The sequence below is a fragment of the Pinus tabuliformis genome, chromosome 4_1 (assembly GCF_031772625.1).
Source record: "Pinus tabuliformis cultivar Carrire ecotype Pingquan chromosome 4_1, CPIR1, whole genome shotgun sequence".
NCBI classification, from domain to species: domain Eukaryota; kingdom Viridiplantae; phylum Streptophyta; class Pinopsida; order Pinales; family Pinaceae; genus Pinus; species Pinus tabuliformis.
This window is the reverse complement of record NC_142303.1, coordinates 918,254,658-918,275,222: the sequence shown is the minus strand read 5'-3', so window position 1 is coordinate 918,275,222 and position 20,565 is coordinate 918,254,658. Positions and strand designations below refer to the sequence as shown.

Below are 20,565 nucleotides of genomic sequence, written 5' to 3'. Positions count from 1 at the left end.
AAAGGAACTAGAATTGGTGGCGATGACTCTAATGGTAGAAGGAATAAAGGAAAACCTTGTCCCATTCATAGCCAACATCAATCATGCTCATGAAATGTATGAAGCCTTGTCAAAGTTATTTACTATTAAGAACATTGGTCAAGTAGCAAGTTTGAAAAATGAGCTAAGGACCACGAAGATGACTAAGGAAGACACAGTGGCCTCCTTCTTTGTGAAGATAGCAAGAATCAGAGATGACCTTTCGGCCATTGATGAAATTGTTCCAAACAAAGAACTCGTGATCCCTGCTCTATTAGGATTGCCACCTACTTGGGGTGCATTTGCTGTAGGTCTTAAAAGTTGGAAGGAAGCTCCCACATTTGTAGAACTATGGCCTGCTTGCAGTCATGAAGATTTGAGGATCTCATTAGTTGCCATTTCTGAAGATGTTTCAAATGCCTACATTGCTCAACATAAAGGAAATAAATTGAAAATACCAAGGAAGAAAGTTGACATGTCCAAGGTGGAATGCTCTCAATGTCATAGGAAGGGTCACTACATGAGTGACTATCCCGACAATCCAAGAAACAAACAGACAGAAAAAGATCAAGCCAATGTTGCTGAAGAAGAAGATCCAAAGAAAGTCAAACCCGAAGAATTTGACATAAGGGACTTACACTACTAAGTCCTTTGCTTTTAGTCTTAGTTATTCTATTTTGTATTTTTGATATTTAGAATTTATAGGTTTTAACATGTTTTTGGAAAAGACATTTTCTTTTGTTTATAGGTATCCCTCAAGCTTTGGAGGGAGCCCCCAACAACTCCCAAAGATAAGTATCTCATTTCCTTTCAGTTTTTGGTTTCATGTACTCATTTAGCTTTGATTATATTAAATACTAATCATCATTCTCCCTCTATTGTCTTGATTAGGAAAAACATCTGCTATATTCTCAAGGAGTATGAAAGAGGACCTCTCGAGACAAGGTTTGTCAAAGAATTAAGGTATGCTTTAAAACATTGATTTCTTTATAATGAATGTTTATTCATTTGACAATCTATTACTAACATTGTTGTGACTAGATATAGTGAATCATATTGATTCTTATTTGGGAGATTCATCACTTGATAAATCTACCCCACTCCTATTCTTAACTGATTTTATAGAATCCTAGACAGGTTCTCTGGAAAACCCTAACGTAAGGGTATGCTGACAATGTGTGAAACTGTAGCTTGCTTAGGGATATTGTGAAATGCTATTTGACGTTCTTGTTAATGATGTCATGTTTAGGATTTTGGTATGCTCCAAAAACCCAACTTATTAAGGTTGAATGATAAAATCTAAAATCCCGAACCTTTGGAATATTGGTAATCTTGGGTTTGCTATGTTCCTATATTGAAATTCTAAACTCATTATGGTTTGGTGGAATGTGTAAGCAAGGCCCTTATAATGTCTTAGAATTGATTTCCTTGGTATATGTGTGTTTGTCCGATCAAACCCTAGTCTAATCAAATTTGTTATATGTCTAACTTTTATTGATATTTGTGAAGTTGGCTTTGACTAATACATGATATGAAATGGCTATGCATGATGTTGAAGTCCTAGATGTATGAGTTAACTTGTTTGTCAATAATCATGAATCCTAGGGTTTGGAACTAAGCTCTAATCAAAGTTTGTCTTTCTAGGATGATAATATTTGTGAAATTATAGGGTTTTGGAGTTAAACCTTCATAGAAGTGAAAATCTCTGATGAATGATGACAATATGATAATGTGAGATTTGTTTAAGATTGTTGAAATCTGAGTTTTAGTTGGGATTAATGCTTGATTGAAAATCTAGGGTTTGCAACTAACCCTAATGGAAGTTGGTCATGCTGTGATTGGTTTTGATTGATTCTCTTGTATGAAATCTAGGATTTGTATTAAACCGTAGTGGAAAATCTAATATATGAATTCTAACATAGGATTTGTTTGAATTGTTTCTAGGGTTTGCTATATGTTGTAGTAGGGTTTGTTATATGTTGTAGTAGGGTATGTTACACCTTTGAAAGAAACATTGAAACCCTAGATGGAATGAAAGTTGTTATGAATTAGTCTAGGGTTTATGACAAAGTCCCTAGCAAGACGTTGAAGAGAATGTGTCTCTTGTTTAAGTTTGGGTATCTGATATATGTAAGGTTGAAATGCTTATGTAATTCTGATATGGCTAACTTCATGCTTCTATAGATTTGGATGCACTTTCTATCTAAGTTGTGTAGGTACACAATCTTCAATACAGTGAAGATGCTCGTTAATGTGATAAACATGATGAGGATGATAATATCTCTGATGAAATGTTTGGAAGCCATGAAAGGTTCTCCGATGACGAAAAGAAGAAGCTAATCTCTCTGAGGAAGCTTGAATAGAAGAGATCTCCCTAAGATTAAGAGGGAGTCTGGATAAAGAGATGCTCCTTGGTTGAGAGGGAGGGCATAGCTTGGTTTTGATTGAAGAATGAATTTTGGAGGATATGTTGTTGCATGAGAAGTAGGAAAGGAAAGTGTATGATTGAGGAATCTTTTGTCAGAGATTTGGTTGATAGTCCTACTATGAAAAGTTGAGAAGCAACATCAAGACCCCAGAGGTTTGTATTTGATTATGTACATATGAAAGTATATTATTGATTGGGGTTGTGTTTGTACAGGTGAATCTTTTGAAGGTGTTGATAGCATTTTGATTACCAATCAGTTTGATTGCGAGAGCTTGGTTATCCTTGATCTGCTGGATCTAGGAGTGTTGAGGCTTTGTGAGTGAAGCATTCCCTGGGAGGACATCTGGCCAACACTTTGTGTTGATGTCTGGGTCCCGAAGTTGGAAAAGGTGGTGTTGATCATAGAGCTCTGATTTTGGATACACACTTGGATCTTTGGGTTGGTGGTTAGCAAGGCTGATGGTACCTAGAGAGGCTGAAAGCTTGAGTCTATTTTATTTCCACTTGGATAGATTGCCCTGGTCAAGAATCTAGTCCGTGTTGTTGACCACTGGAGTGGCACCTGATGATTATATGAAGACTCTATGCCCAAAGATGTACCAATGGACACTTGTACCATCAGATATGATTAGTCAACAAAGTTTTTAAACTCTACTTCTATTTTCTCATCATCTTTCTTGTACTCAGATTCCACACTTTGCAGGGAATTGTAATAAGTGATACTAGTAATGATGAGTTTTGAGTATGTAACAGGCCTAGGATGTTGGGAGTCGATCAACAAATGAGTACGCCTTGGAGTGTTTTTCTTATCTGGTTAATTATCCCCTCTTTTTCAGAGGTGGATAATTTTCTAGGGTTTTTCACTCGCTTTTTACTCCAAAGCCGGGGTGATGGTTTGAGGGTTGAACCTTTGACATCTCTTAGTGTCTAGAGTCTATATATATTACCATACTAGATCACACAAAAAATTTCGTGGAATTTGGTTAGGTCTAGGTAGTCATTTTTTAATTTTTTAGATTTTCCACACTGCGGAAATTGCAATAAAAATTGTATTTGTAATGTAATAAGTGATGTTTAGAGAAATTTTATGGGGTATGAGTGATGAAATTTGCACCTCTCACCCTAAACTTTCTACAATGACACACTTTGACAGGTTAAAAATGTGTTTTGAACCCTCAAAACCCACTTTTCCTAGGTTTAGTGGGAAATCTGGCAATTAATTAAGCCAGAAATTAAATAAATGGAGGAAAATAATTACCACACATGCTAAATGTTGTGGAAATGAGGTGGAAAATTATGGGGGAGTTAAAATGAAGTCCCAAGGTGATGTGGACCCCTAAAATCAAAGAAAGGACATGTGCCCAAATAAAATCAAATTTCGGGCATTAAATGAGAAAACTGCTTACTTGGAAATTCGAATTTGTGAGGTTAATGCACATTTGGGAGGAGGATTTGGGAGAATATTTGGTAGAGATTTTTGTGGGAAATTGTCCCCACATGAGTTACCACCCACATACACTTCTTGTTCCATCATAAAATTCGAATTTAACACATAAGAGAAGAAGAAAATGATGTCCACTTTCCAGAATTCGATTTTTACACTTGGCATTGGAGCTCCATTCAACAAATTCGAATTTCTCTTTGGGATTGTCACTTCATGCCACTTGTTTAATCACTTTTACATTGGAATTGACTCCCATAGTTCTATATAATAGAGCCTTGAGCTCTCATTTGTATCATATTGCTACTAGCTATTGTGCTTGCGAAAACATTGCTGCCTTGTACACTTTCAAAAATATCAATAAAGACTTTGGTGTTTCATTCATGAGGTGTTCCTCCTTTTCGAGTGTGATGAATTGTTGATCATTGGTATAATTCTTTTTACTTATGCTTTGATCTAATTTGTTTTCATATGCTCTTGTAGATTTGTTAATGTAAAGGTATCTTGCATTGACATTTGATTTAGAAGTATGCTCTAGGTATAAAATGCTTTAGTTGGTTTTAAATAAATCTCTAGAGTTTCTTATCATTGTTTATTGTTAAATTTACATGGAACTAATTCTTGATTGAAGTTTTGTAGAGGGAACATTTTGTTGGGATCACAGAATCAAGCGTGAGGGGAAGTCTTGGAAAGACCAACCCACTCTTGATACATTCTTAAAAGAGCTCTCATTTGTCCTTTGAGCCTTCATAGTCTTATCTTACAATGTGGTTTTGCAGGGGCTTTGGCACATAGCTTGTACACAAGCCGAGCACTTCTAAATTTAAATCTCTTTTAAAAAACATTGTACTTCATTTATTTCATTTGATATCTAAGAGCTTGAAGATGGCTAAGCAAAGACGAGAGTTTACTCTCACTCTTTAGCTTAGCTTTTTGTAAAGTGTAATTGTACATATACATTTTATCTTGTTGATTTTTTCACTAATACTTAACTTAGTTTGCAGTCATTGTTTGGATTGTTTGCTAACTCTTGTGTGGCAGATTTTGAAGAGCAACTTCCCGCAACATCTAACAAGTGTTTGCAAGACTTTTGGCAAGTGTTGGGGTTTTGATTTCCAAGGATGCCATGAGCACTTTTAAGGCTTATTTTGGCCAAGGTCGAGTTCACTAGAGGGCTGCCCATTTTCCTCTCTAAGCCGTGGGCATTTGGAGGAAACTCACACCTTGTTTCCCTTGCATAAGTTCTGTGAGATCTTGTCACTACTTTCTTAAAAAAGGAGGTCTAGTGTCCAAGTTTCAAGCAATTATTGTGAGGACTCTCCTTGAAGTTTAGTTGAGCATTTTGAAGGGCCCTCTTCTCATTGTAATATTAATAAAAGATCTAATTTGCTTGTGGGAGTTTGAGATTTCTCCCATGGTATCCTATTTCGCTATTTAGAGGGAGGCTTCTCTTGGGTGGATTGACATTTGCATGGTTTAAACTTTCACACTTCATTCACTTACATGCATGCTTTAATTGAGAATTAACACAACCTCACTATCACATTTCATTTTGAAGTTAAAGTTTGTTACAATTTCATTTGAGCTTTGCATTTTCTATCTTATTGTTGCTTGGAGTTACAAGCTTACACTTTACTTTGGGCATTCATCCTTTACATGCAAGCATTTTATATTCTTAGCAAACCTTGATTCATTACCATTTACCTTGGTAAATTGTTTCATGAGCACTTGAATACATGCTTCATTTTTATGCTACATTGTTATCTTGAATATTGGAGCAACTTATTGTCAGTCTATTTGAAACAAATTTTACTTTCAAGCAAATTACTTGTATCATTTTAATTCATTGATGAGACACATGTAACACTTGTAAGTTAATTTTATTCTTCCAATTGAAGTTATAATTGTAATTTATGTTGAACACTATTTCATTTTCAAGCATTGCAAATCAATCTCTTTGAAGCATTTGCATGTAACATTATTTTAATTTGGGGAATTAACACAATTTGCATTTCATCTAGGCATTTTAGTATAGGAAGACCCCAAGCCTTATTAAAATTTTATCTCCAACATAAGTTGGTTGAAGTAGACATCTTACGAATCCTTTACTCCTCTATTGACTCCTCACTGTGAGATCCATATCTTTGGGCGAGGGTGAGGTCTCAGGATTGAAGAGTTAACTTATAATCTTGTTGTAAAGATAATTAATAAAATTAACCAAGAGCACTTTCCATTACATTTACTTTACTTGTCTTTTGATGGTTTGCGTTTTCATATGCAAAGTTTATTCCAAAAACAAGTATTGTAATCCATTCAAACAAGTGCTTTTTTTTCATGCTTCAAGTCTAATTGCATATTGATGTCTTGGTTTAGCACTTCCTTTCTTTTACATTTCCAAGTTAATTACTAATTTTTGGGTTTTGGCAAGATACATTTCACATGTTTTGGTTTATAAAGAGTATTATTTCAAAAACATTTTGTATCTTATATATTTTGTGCTAACAATTTTTGTTTACATTTTAGGCTTACTTTGCTTTCTCTTTTGAGAAGATTGCATGCAAATATATCTTTAAATTGTTGAGCAAATTCCTTATAAGGAACTGGTTTTATGGTTTTTGTCATATTAATGATTGGCGTTGTTATTTGAAGTTGCTCACTTCATATTTACTCATAAATCCTTAAAAGTAATCCATTTTCACTATAACACTCTTCTAGAAACTCACGTTTTTTAACTTAACTTTTCATTAGGGACCACCCCCTTAGCTAACTTAGGAGATAGCTCAAACGGAGAGAGTCGGGATTAATGTGACAACCCCTTCTCTGAATTCCCTGCCACCAACCACACCTTGTGGGGTTGAAGGCTTTTCTCACTAACTTGTAGGTAAGTGTAGGCAGAAGGGTCAACAAGTGGCATTGCGGTCTCTAAATTGTTGAGAGACCACAATGGATAGATTTTCGTGGTTAGGAATCTAGTCCATGGCATTTCGGTGCCTAAAGTTCTTGATGGTTCATATAGTTGAGATCTTCCTTGTACTTGTATATGATGAATACCTCCTTAGTTAAGAAGGAGTGTTGGAAAATGTAACTATGTTCGGTCTTCATTTAATGTATTTGAGTCATTATGTGATGTACTTGTCAAAAGAACAAATAAAATTATTATTATTATTATTATTATTGTGACTTATTACAGCATGGGTTTCATTCTTGGGTCACCATGTTTTAGGTCAAAGTCCCCATTGAGGACTTCTAGGATTTATTCTGAGTCAATAGAGTCATTGTACTTTTAAAGAGACCCTTCTTGGGTTTTTGAATCATGTAAAAAGGCTTAGTATTGAGTCAAATATAATTTATATGTCTTCAACATCATGTCGGCCTAGAAGAGATCAAGTCAGCCTAAAGACATCAATTCGACCTCCCTTGAAGCCTATAAATAGAAGCAAGTCGAATTCATTTGGAGCATCTTGTTGACTACTACGTGTCAACGACCCATAACAGTACACCCCCTTTTTCGCAAAAGGGATAGCGCTTGATCGATGTGTTCCTGCCATCCAGCTATCATCATCAGTCTGATCATGTTATATTGTAAACCCAGTCTGCATGTGTAAATTGTAAATAATCTTAGCAGATCCGTGTCATGTATGTAATTGCCTAGGTAACTTAATTTTCTGGTGATGATCTACATTCCGGAAGGTTTTTTGTCTCACCGATCCATAATCGACAGAGTTTTCCTTCAGCCTTACCCCAAAGCTGGAATGGATTTTGTCATTAGAATCTTTAGGGGAGTCCTAGTGTGTTAGATCGAGTCTTTGTAAAAGTGATTTGGGAATAACTATTTGGTTAGGTTATTTTATTACAAATTGCTTGATCTGCTAGATTATGTTAGTGTCGCAGAACTGGGTAATATATGAAGGACTATATCAAATGGGTTTTCCCCCTTGAGATGTAAAAATGTAAAAATCATGATGTAAAATGTCTTGAGGGTTAGAAAAATAATTTGTCCCCTCATAAGTCCTAAGTTCTAGGTAAATTTAAATTTTCCGAAGGCTAAATTCGAGGGTTCTTTAAAAAATTAAATTTTAAAAGGTCCAGGGACTAAGGTTAATTGATTATTTTGCTAAATTTATGCCCTTGGTCTCTAGGGTTAAGTCAAAGTCAAAATTTTGAGGAAATTAATTCAAAAAATTAATTTTTGAATTAATTAAAATACATTTAATTGATAATTTTGAATTTCCTCAATAATTTAAAATTTCGATGGATGAGATTAAAATAAATTTTGATCCTCATCAACAGTCGAGATTACTTTGACAAGGATCACTCGAACTAGCCGTTGGAAGATTTGTCTTTAAATAGGAGGTCAGTTTTCAGTTGAGATCATTCAATCTTTGAGTCGTGTGCTAGGTGAAAGCTCTCTTGTAATCGTTTTTCATGTGCAAATAAAGAAAGACTTTGGGGTTAATCTCTACTGGTGTTACTCTCCGGGAAAATGCTGTAAGATGTTTTATTTTCTTGCATAGATTTACTTTCAGCCATTGATGTTAGTTTATTGAAGAGTGATTTAAACACAGGTATCTTGTTTGATCACTGGGGTTTGAATGATAGTTTAATTTCTGAATATAATACCAAGTATCTCCATTGGATCTGAATTTTATTGTCATTTTCTCTCTCTATGTTAATGGTTGCAGGAAATCTTTGATTTTGAGATCACCGAGCGTTCAGGGAAGTCAGTTGGACCAGCCAACTCCCGGATAGCATTTTCTGAAGAGCTCAGCTAGTTTTGATCCCGGGCTTATCATTAGAACTTCTGTTGTGGATGCACAAAGGGTTTTCTAAAGCACTTCATCATAAATTTAGAATTTTAAAAATATATGTGTGGTATAATGATAGATCTAGCTGTTTAAGAGCCTTTAATTTGTGAATATTGTAACTATTTAGCTACTTTTTTTTTTAGTTTCTTCCTTGCATGTTTCTGGGCGTTTTGTTTTGCCATTGTAGGTTGCAGGTTTGAGGAAAATTTTTTGTTTGAAGCCAGATCTAGGCCCTGGAGGGTAAGATCTGGCCTCAAGATCAGCTCTTGCGGGGGTTTTTGAAAAATTTGGAGGTTTTTCTTTAAGCAGTCTATGGGATTGCTGTTTCACCATTCTCTCCACACCTCACTTGCTTAGCCTCCTGCGTGAAAACCTTCTAACCCTCCTCGCTGTTTTCAATCCCTCTCACCCATCTCTTCAAAACCCTCGTTGCCATTGATCTCCACGCAGTCATATCCACGTCTTCGACCTCTATCATCTTCGACCTCTATCTTCCACGCAGATCAACGAACGATAAAAACGTTGCCCATTGTTTTCCGCAGCTGCCTAGACCCTCCGCTAACCTGTGGCTCCCTTCTGCGATCCCAACTCCATACCGCAGCTCTCCATCGTCATCCAGCTTCACGCAATCACCTTCAGCCTCCCATATCTCCGCCGTCCTTGCTCCTTGCTGCGTCTTGCGCTATCGAGCAGACTCAACCTCCCTTCTGTCGAGTCGCTCCTCCTTCAACTCTAACCTGTGACTCGTACGCTGCTCCTGTCGATCTCAAGCCCTCATCTGCTAATCTTGTGTGCCCCTTTCCCCATCATCCTGTTATCTCTCTCTCTGTCCACGCAGTCTCGTTCCACTTCACCCTCAACCTGCGTCGAACCATCTCCACGCTCCCGTCGATCTTCCGTCCAGCAAACCTTTGCCTTGCGTGATTTTTTTTTTCGCTGCTGTCTTTGCTCTCTCATCTGCATACACTAAACACAAATTCGATTTCTGTTATAGATCTGATCCAAAAATATAAGATAATGCAAATAAATCCAAGAAATAATAAAATAAAAATAGATAGAAATGATTCACTTTATTGATCAAACCCTTAAGGTAGGGAAACACCATACTTTCACTCCTTAAGGAAGGAGAACACTCCACAAGCCATATGCCTGTTCATACAATAATCCTTGACATCTCTCAATGTGGAGTCTCTAGCCTTTATATAGGTCTCATACATACAATACCATGGGTCATTACCATGGTTCCCTCGATACCATCTATCTAATACCATGGACTCATTACATTATTACTAACTACTTGTGGTCCCTTACATGATACGGGTTAACCACCTTATTTATTACTATGGCCCATCCCATTATTACATTATTCCCTTGGGTACCTCCCTTTGTATCCCATATTATCCCCCATAGGTATATAACATTCCACCCCCCTTAGCATGTTTCGTCCCCGAAACATGGGAAGAACACAAATAATAAGATCTACTCAAAAGAGTAGTCCACTGGTACCATGCACATGCATCTAGCCATCCAAGAGAAAGGTGAACCCTCGATCTCGCTGGTGCCTCGCTCGCTTGAGATGGAAGTTGACTGTGGCAGCTCTTCTGTGTTGATGTGTAGTAGGTGGATCTTCGCTCCTCTCTATCTGTCATGCGGGGGTTGTTGTCCTTGTGGCTAATTGGTTGCCATCTTGTTGGTTGTTGTCTTGCGGGGTGATGTGGGTGATGATATGTTGAAGTTTTAACCCACGGTGTCTTTTTCTTTAATTCACCCCTTACTGGAGCCTGACTGTTATCTGGTGCATGTTGTGGTGCTTGTTGTGGTGTCTTATCTTCCAATATTACTTCAACCACTGAGCCCTCATCTGATGTATCAGCACCTGTAACCTTTTCTGCTTCAGCCTCTGTTTGTGTTTGATTGTCGATCATCAATGGCTCATCATCTGATATGTCAGTCCCTGGAACATCTTCTGCTTCAGCCTCCTTGGACTCTACCTGTTTATTAATGGAAATATCCTGTAATGTAATTTTCTTCTTTTTATACCAGAGCTTCAGGAATTTCTTCTGCACATTAATATTGATAGTACCCACTGATTCCATCCAAGGGTATCCCAAAACAACATCCATGTTATCCATATCTGAAGTATAAAAATCACCATGCAACACATACTTATCCATAGAAAGCTTCAAATCCTTATAAACTTGAACATCCTCATCATCAACCTATGTGTTTTCAATGTGTTTGGTTGGAACTTGCAATTTTTTTGCCAAATTAACATTGATAAAATTATGCTTGCAACTAGGATTTATAGACACAATGATCTTCTCCTTCTGAATCAATCCATGAATCTGCAATAAGGAGACACCCGTAGAAAATAACCCCTTATGTGTCTCATTCTCCTTTTTTTTAGCCTGAGACCATTTGTTTAAAAGGACTCTTTCAAATTCTGCATCTGAAAGTTTGGTCAATTGCTTGTTGTCAATTGAGACCCACCATTTGGTAACCTCATCTTTGAAACCAAACCATACTAAATCCTTTCAATCTTTCCCACATGTGAACTTTATTTGTTTTATGACTTCTTCAATAGTAGGACCATTATCTTTCCCTGTAAAATATAACATCTCCATGAAGAGGGTTTCAGAAAAATTCACTTACTTTGCGAAAATTTGAAATGACCAGAATTCCGTCAATATTACTCAGAATCCTTATTATGACCTGTTTTCGGAAATGGAACAACCATTCTGCATCTGCCCATATGGTAGAAATCCCGATCCAGACACTAGAATTTCAGATTTGCGTTGCAACTCTCCCGCCGTCACCAAAATTTTTGAAAAAATAGCTGATTTTAAATCAGCGATATCTCCCTCATCCGGACTCTGATTCGACTGATTTTTTTTTTGAAATTGGGTATTTTTTCACAAAGAATCCAGATCTGCAATTAGATTTTGCAGATCTTGCACCAGGACGTCCAGTTTTGCGTCGCAAACTCGCTGCCCCGAAAAATTGTCTGCAACACCAGTAATTTTTAGATCAGCGATATCTCCTTCATTTGGACTCCGATTCAGCCGATTTTTTTTTTTGAAATGGGGTATTTTTCACAAAGAATCCAGATCTGCAATTAGATTTTGCAGATTTTGTCCCAAAACGTATAGATCTGATCTGCAAACTCACCGCTCCAGAAAGTTCCTGCAAAAAATAAAAAGAATTCTCCACTTTTGCCCAAGAAAGTGCTTTGATACCACTTGTTATAGCTCTAATCTTTCATATGAAAATAATACCAGTATACCCAATAACTGCAAATAATCACTTGTTATAGATCTAACCCAAAAATATATGATAATATAAATAAACCCAAGAATAACAATATCTGAATATATAATAGAAATGCTTCTTTATTGATCAAACCCTTATAGTAGGGCAACACCATACATTCACTCCTTAAAGAAGGAGAGCACTCCACAAGCCATATGCCTGTTCATAAAATATTCCTTGACACCCCTCAATGTGGAGTCTCTAGGGTTTATATAGGCCTCATACATACAATACCATGGGTCATTGCCATGGTTCCCTCAATACCATCTATTTAATACCATGGGTCCCTTACATTATTACTAACTACTTGTGGTCCCTTACATGATACGGATTAACCACCTTATTTATTACTATGGCCCATCCCATTATTACATTATTCCCTTGGGTACTTCCCTTTGTATCCCATATTATCCCCCTTAAGTATATAACAATTTCCCTTTTTATGTTACTTAACATAGTTTAGGTTTAGATTTATATTTTCTCTTTATTTTATTTATTCGATTTTCATTTGACTAAACGTTGGTCCATTTTATGATTAGGATCGATTTTCATTTTTATTTTATTTTTAGTTAGGTTATATATATATATATATATATATATATATTTTTTTTTTTTTAGTTTATGAATTTAGCTTAGGTTTTGGTCTTAGAATTAGATATATTTAAGTTTAGTTTTGTTTTATTTTTTGATCTTAAAATAAATCAAAAATCATAAAAAATATATAATGAAAAAATAAAATAAAAAATCAAAAAACATAAAAAAAAATAATAATATATTGGATGTGCTTGGTCGCTTTAAAATTGAAAGTCTTTTGTTGATCGTTTATTGCATTAAGTCTTCCTTAGCAAATTGAGAAGATGATTTTCTAAGTTTATGGATTTAAAGCTTCCTTATGCTAAAGATTTTTGCGGAATTCACAGTTAATTGTGCTTAGATTCTTATATCTAATGATTAATAGTGGTTAGCATTTGAATTTCATGGTTGAGTAATGAATTCACATCTTTAGAAATTTAATTGCTGGAGCTTTACTAAGTCATTGAAATTGATCATTATTGCTTGAATATTTTAATGCTCATTGTATGCTAGACATTTCAGTAAGTATTTTCAAGCAATTGTTAAAAGGTTTGTTCATATTTCTATTTCCTAAACAGTAGCAGCAAACCAATTACTCAGTTTTCACTTCATCTAGCGAAGGCACTGGTCTTGAGCATTTAAGATCTAATCAAATTTTAAAGTATAGTAGTTGATTGCCTCGCTGTGTCTCCCAACCCAGCTAGTTCCCAGTTGGTTTTTCTTTATTCCATAGGGTCTACCCCCCTTAGCCCAGGGAGAAGACTTAAATGGAGAGATCGGGGATCAGGGTGACAGCCCTTGGTCTGAGCATTGTCGCGGTGCCTAGACACTCTGTGCGACAACATTTTTTGGCGCCGTTGCCGGGGATAGAGTTGTTGGAAATAATACTGAGAGGGGGGGTGAATCAGTATTATCAGATCAATCAAACTTTTTCAATGCTCAGAAACATATACGCTACTTCAGTTAAGTGAACCAGCGTGTACACGCTATTGTGACTAAATAAAACAGCGTATAAGAAGAAAACTCATAATTTAGTTAGCTTATTCTTCAGTTAAGTTCATCAGGACATTATTCACCACATTAACAGTAAACAGGTGCAGTATAACAGAACAGATCAAAAGCCACACACATGAACACCAAGATATAAGGTGGAAACCCAATGTGGGTGAAAACCACCTGCTGCAAGTTGTCTCTATCTTTCTTTAATATGAAACTTCAGTTTACAATCTTTTGTACTGGTGCAGCCTTATACCAGTACGCAGGCTACAACCTGCAGAAGGCTACAACCTTCTCTCGTTCTCCAAACTTTCCTTGGAAGGGAGCTCCAACCCCCTTTGCTCTTGTACTAGCCAAGATACTAGTACGTAGGTGCTGACCTACAATCTTCTTTCCTTCAGGTACCACCTTTCATACATTTTCAGACTGGATATTCCTGAAGCACAACATTACAATCTGAAGGCCACAATTCATTCACCTTTCACAACAGATCATTGAAGCATAAAACAACCAAACTTTGAATCACTGAACCACTGAACCCTGTCAATCACCAGTTACCAGAACACAGAGCAGACTACAGAACTCTGCAATAACAGTCAGACCCCACTGTAATCCCAAAATCAAGCTTCAAAAGATATACGCTACTTCAATGAGCAAAACCCGCGTATACACGCGCTTTTACCGAAGCCAACCTGCGTACAGATCTAAAAATAAACTTTCTCAATTTGCCGCTGTACCAGACATCAGTTAGACCCAGAACATAACATTGCGACAATATGCAGATCTAGAAATACGCATAATCAACCATATCATGATAGTGCATTTCAAACCATTAGATCCCTATCTATCCTTAGATCTAGTCTTCCATCAACCGATGTGATCTCTCCTTGGCTTAGATCAAGCAACCCAGAACCTGCATATCAGATCTCTTTCTTTTTCAGATATTCAAGCCTTTTCGAAAGATGATTTTGCCTAATGATCTTCTTCTCCTTATATAGCCTTAGGCCTTGCTCAATACCAAGAGCCAAAACCATAGAAATCCAAAACCATCAACTGCGAAACTAGAGATCTACACGACTGTCGAGGTACTTTGGTCCAAAGACATGGGCACAAGTACCGAGGACTAACTACCATGGACCAAAAGGAAACTTCCCGACATATACGCACTTTTCTGTTCATGCATCTGCGTGTATACGCGCCTTATTATATAGCTCTCCTGCGTATACGCGACTTAGTATGCATATAACCAGCGTGTATACGCAACTTGGACTTAATTAACCTGCGTATATGAGATTTCTCTTCATTCTGTAGACTGAACGGAGATCTGTCATCAAAGAGAGTTGCCATCAAGAACAACACCTGTATCATAGCGCCATACCTGAGCCAAAATGCCAACAATCTCCCCCTTTGGACTTGATGGCAACCTTCAGATCCTTAGAATCATTCTCCCCCTTTGTCATCAAGGGCAAAGGGCTGTGCTCCCCCTGAGAACATGCTGATACCTCTGCTTGGCTGTGCTGAAACATGCTCCCCCTGACTGTAGGCAAGGTCTGCAAAAGATGTTCTTCAACAAGAACCAAGACTTATACACCATAAGGGACCTTCCTATCACCAAAAGACTCAATACATACATCCATACTCCCTACCAAGAGGGGACACATCAGAGACAATCAATTATATTACATCATTCATCCCAGGCATAGTGGGGAAACCAACATAGGCCATTACATGACCTTGACATCATAAAAGAGATATGACATAGAGACAACAGATCTAGACCAAGACTTATGAAAGTCACCAACAGCATCTGAGAAACATCTTTTTAGATCAGCAACCAGGATTTCTTTCTGAGCTCCTTCTCCTGAACCCAACAACCAAAACATCTGAATGCCAACAATGCTTTATGAGACTTTTAAGCTGCTCCCCCTGAACCTGTGCCTGCTGCACCCCCTGAAACTGTGCCTGAAGAATTCTGACATACCCATTGCTGTTCAGAACTCCAGAGATTGCCCTTGCTGTTCAGAACTTCATATACGCGTTTTCTCCTGCATGAAACTGCGTATGTACGCGGATATACTTTCTGCAACAAGCGTCCAACATACACGCGACTTCCTTTTCCGTAACCTGCGTATATACGCGGATAGCCCTTCCGTAACCTGCGTATACCAACTTTTCTGTAGAATAAACAAACTTCAACAGCAGGATGAAGCATCAACTACTCCCAGCTTTTGTCTGAGATATTCAAAAGTTTCCCTGGGCAGTGGTTTTGTGAGAATATCAGCAACTTGTTCCTTAGAAGGAACATACTCCAACTTGACCTTCTGCTCAAGCACTTGTTCCCGAAGAAAATGGTACTTGATTGGTATGTGCTTGGTCTTTGAGTGCATGACTGGATTCTTTGAAATGCTGATTGCACTTGTATTATCACATAAGATAGAGACGGGTGGAGTGCAAGTGATTTGAAAGTCCTGCAAGGTCTGCATCATCCAAAGAAGTTGTGTGCAACAAGATGCTGCAGCCACATATTCTGCTTCAGCTGTAGATAAGGCAATCGAACTCTGTTTCTTGCTGAACCAAGATACTAATCTGGAACCCATGAAGAAAGCACCACCACTTGTGCTTTTCCTATCATCCACACTTCCAGCCCAATCTGCATCTGTGTAAGCATGAAGAGTGAGATCTGTATTTCTAGGATACCATAAGCCATAGTTTTGGGTCCCTTGAAGATATTTGAAGATTCTTTTGACTGCCTGAAGATGAGTTTCCTTTGGGTTGGCTTGAAATCTTCCAACCATTCCTACTGCATGTGTAATATCTGGTCGAGTACCTGTCAAATAAAGCAAACTCCCAATCATGGATCTATAAGTGGGTTGGTGAACTGCTGCTGATTCATCATTTGCACTGAGGCTGCATCCTGTAACCATGGGTGTACATACTGGCTTTGACTCTTCCATGCCATACTTTTTCAAGATCTGCTTGAGGTATTTGGTTTGAGACAAGAAGATACCTCCTTCATTTTGTTGGATTTGCAATCCAAGAAAATATGTCAATTCTCCAAGAAGTGACATTTCGAATTCTTTCTGCATAACCAAGGCAAAGTTTTGACTCATAGTCTCTTCATTGCTGCCAAAAATAATATCATCTACATAAACAACAAGAATTAGCAATTTGTTATTTTCAACTTTTATATAGAGATTGCTATCTGCTGATCCTTTTGAAAAGCCTTGTTGGTGAAGATATTTGTCCAACCGATAGTACCAAGCCCTTGGAGCTTGTTTGAGTCCATAGAGTGCCTTTTTCAATCTGCATACAAGGTTTGGATCATTCCCAAGAATGAAGCCATCTGGCTGCTCAATATATACTTCTTCTTCTAAGTCTCCATTCAGGCAGGCTGATTTCACGTCCATTTGAAATACCTTGAAGTTTTGAAAGCTTGAGAGAGCAAGGAACATTCGGATGGCCTCAAGTCTTGCCACAAGAGCAAAGGTCTCTTCAAAATCTATTCCTTCTTGCTGTGCATACCCTTTACAAACAAGTCTGGCCTTGTTTCTAATTACTTCTCCATTTTCATTTAATTTATTCTTGAAGACCCATTTTGTTCCTATTACATTCTTATCTTTTGGTCTAGGAACTAATTCCCAAGTGTTGTTCTTTTCGATTTGCTCAAGTTCTTCATCCATTGCTTTGACCCAACATTCATCTTTGCATGCCTCTTTCACATTTTGTGGTTCAGTGGAGGAGAGTAATGCCAAGTAGCTTGAAGCTTCTGCAAGTGTCCTTCTTGTTTGTACTCCTGCTTCTTTCTGCCCCACAATCTGAGTTTCTGGATGATTCTTTTGAACATATCTGGATGGAGTCTTCTCTTCTATTCTTGTCTGCTCCTCTGGTTCTTCTTGAGATTCTTCTTCTTCTTGAGGTTCTTCTTCTTCATCATTTCGCCTTTGAGAGTAACCTTCATCTTCTTCAATGTCTTCATGATGAACTTGCCTAGGAATATATCCCTTCTCATCAACCACTATATCAATACTGTCAACAATTCTGCCAAGTCTTTTATTGTAGCACTTGTATGCTTTGCTATGTGGAGAATAACCAAGAAGAATGCCCTCATCTGCTCTTGGTTCAAGTTTGCCAAGTTGCTCATCAGTATTCTTAATATAACATTTGCTCCCAAAGATTTTGAAGTGCTTCACGGAAGGAGTTTTACCACTCCAAAGCTCATGAGGTGTTTGAGTGCTGTTTACTCGGACATTTGTTTTGTTAAGAATAATAACAGCAGCATGTGCAGCTTCACCCCAGAAGGTTGCAGGAGTACCTGATTCATCGAGCATAGCACGAGCCATTTGTTGGATAGTTCTGTTCATTCTTTCCACAACCCCATTTTGCTGAGGAGTTCTAGCTGTAGAGAATTCTCTTCTTATCCCATGTTCGTCACAGAAATCGAAAAATTCATTTGAGGTGAACTCCCCACCTCTGTCAGATCTGAGGCACTTAATTTTGTGTCCTGATTCATTTTCAACCAATGCTTTGAAGGATTTGAATTTTTCGAATGCTTCATCTTTGTGCTTCATAAGCCCTAACCAAACAAACCTTGAGAAATCATCAATGAATAATATCAGATATTCTTCTCCTCGAGGTGTCCTTTTCCTAAATGGACCACATACATCTGTATGGACTAGCTCAAGAGGCAAGCTAGCTGATCCTTCCTTCTCTGGAAAGTTAGTTCTGGTTTGCTTTCCAAACTGACAAGATTTGCATATGGTGTTGTCTGGAATTTTGATATCTGGAAGATCGCGAACTGCCTGATATTTGCATGCTTTCCTTATTTGTGAGAAGCTTAGATGTCCCAACCTTCGATGCCATAACCAGTGCTCTTCATCCTTGCTAAGATAGCATTGTTGTTGTCCTTCTTCAAATATGTACAGATTATTTGGAGTTCTTTTGCCTTTGAGAACTGTTTTACCTGTATCAAGATCACGAACAAGACATCCATTCGATCTAAAAATAACCTCGGTTTTTTGATCACACATCTGGCTGACACTTAGTAGATTATGCTTCAATCCATCAACATATAAAACATTTCCAGCCTTGACCTTTTCTTTCAAAGGAGCAATACCTTTTCCTTTTATAGTTGCAGGAGTATCATTTCCAAAAGAAACTTTCTTTCCCTTTTCTAAAGTAGAATAAGATTCAAGTTTTTCTTTATCACCTGTCATATGTTTCGAACATCCACTGTCAATGTACCATAGATTTTCCTGTCCTTCTGCATAAAATGCTATCCCACATCTTTCTGTTTGAGGTTCCTTTATTCTCCATGTTTTGGTGCTCGTGGCTTGTTCCTTTTTCTCCTGAAACCTGCTCCTGCATTCAGAGTCTTTATGACCAAAATTATTGCAAATAGAACATTCAACTTCATTTTCAAGAACCGAAAAGTTGTTATAGGTCCTTTTTGTAATCCCTGTCATACTTCTTTGTTTTTGAGCTTCCCTAGTCATGATTGTTTTATATGCAACACATTGAGCTGCTTTGTGACCAAAGTTATGGCAAGAAAAGCATTGTCCATTGAAGAAGCTTCTGCGGTTATTGAATCTACCAGCCAACTGATTGTAATTTCTATTTTCATCTATTCTTGAGCCAAACTGAGAAGATTTTACCTGTGGTTGGTTGTAGCTTTTGTTCACCCTTAAGAAGGATTGTCCCTGATAGTTTCTGTTTGTAATTCGTCCCTGCTTTACCTGATTATCTTCATTGTTCTTCTGCTCATTTCTTCTTGCTGCATCAAGATAACTTTTTGAGGTGGATGCTTGAGAGGTTTCTCCATTATAGCCCAAACCTGTCTTGTTTAGAGGAGACCGCTGCACATTGATAATCTCATCCAAAGTTTCAGATCCTTTGACAAATTTAAGATTAATAGCTTTTGTTTTCTCAATTTCTTTTCTGAGACCAACAATTTCACCTTCTAGTTTTTCAAGATGTTTTTCCTTTTCATCAATTTGAAATTGCAAAGTATCAATGATCACATTCTTTTCTTCTATGCATCTCTTGAGTCTAGTAATTTCATTATAGAGATTATCCACATCTACAGCATCCTCATAATCATCATCTTCAAATGCCATTAACAGCTTATATTTATTACCTTGTTCATCTTCATCACTGTTTGATAAGCCATCACTATCTTCATGGGTGTAGTAGCTTTTCTTATTTGCACTTTGTTTCTTGTTCCATCTAGCAGGTTCTTTTCCTTTATCCTTATAAGGACATTTTGCAGCATAATGACCTACTCTTCCACAAGCAAAGCATTTGAAAGGTAGCTTACCTCTGAACCTTCCAGAACCCCTTTGAAGATTTCTGACAAAATTTGATTCTTCTTCCTCTTCTTCTGGAACATGGCTTGCTTCATAGTAATCTTCTTTTCCTGATGCCTTAAAAGCAGCTTCCCTTCTGTCTGATGGACCTCCCTTTCTCATTTCATAAGCAGTTAGAATTCCATGTAGCTGAGACATAGTGAGAACACGGAGATTTTCTTTTTCTTCTATTGCAGATACTTTAGATTCAAACTTGGGGGATAATGATCTTAGAATCTTTTGAACTACTATAGTCTCTTTTATTTCTTCACCCAAATTTTTCATACAATTAACAATCTCATCTACCCGAAGAAAATAATTAGCCACACTTTCATCATTATACATCTTGAGAGTCTCATATTGAATCCTGAGAGTTTGAAGTTTAGCTTGCTTTACCTGTTCATCTCCTTCATAGCTAGTGATCATTTTGTCCCATATCTCTTTTGCTGATTTGAAGTGCATGACCTTCATGAATTCTGTTTGGGATATACTTCCTAATAGAGTACTGACTGCTTTTGCATTTGTTTCATACTGCTTTTTCTCAGCTGGATCTGTAGGAGTAGCTGAAGGAAAAGCATAGCCTGTTTCTACAATGTTCCAAACTTCTGTACCAAGAGATTGAAGATATGCAGTAACTCTTACCTTCCAATAATT

General features: G+C 37.3%; 1 protein-coding gene across 6 annotated transcripts in view; it reads left to right on the top strand.

Annotated features, from left to right (window-relative positions):
- Window positions 1–20,565, top strand: part of LOC149179151 (AAR2 protein family) — a 477,491-nt gene that overhangs the window by 254,135 nt on the left and 202,791 nt on the right. The window lies entirely within an intron of this gene.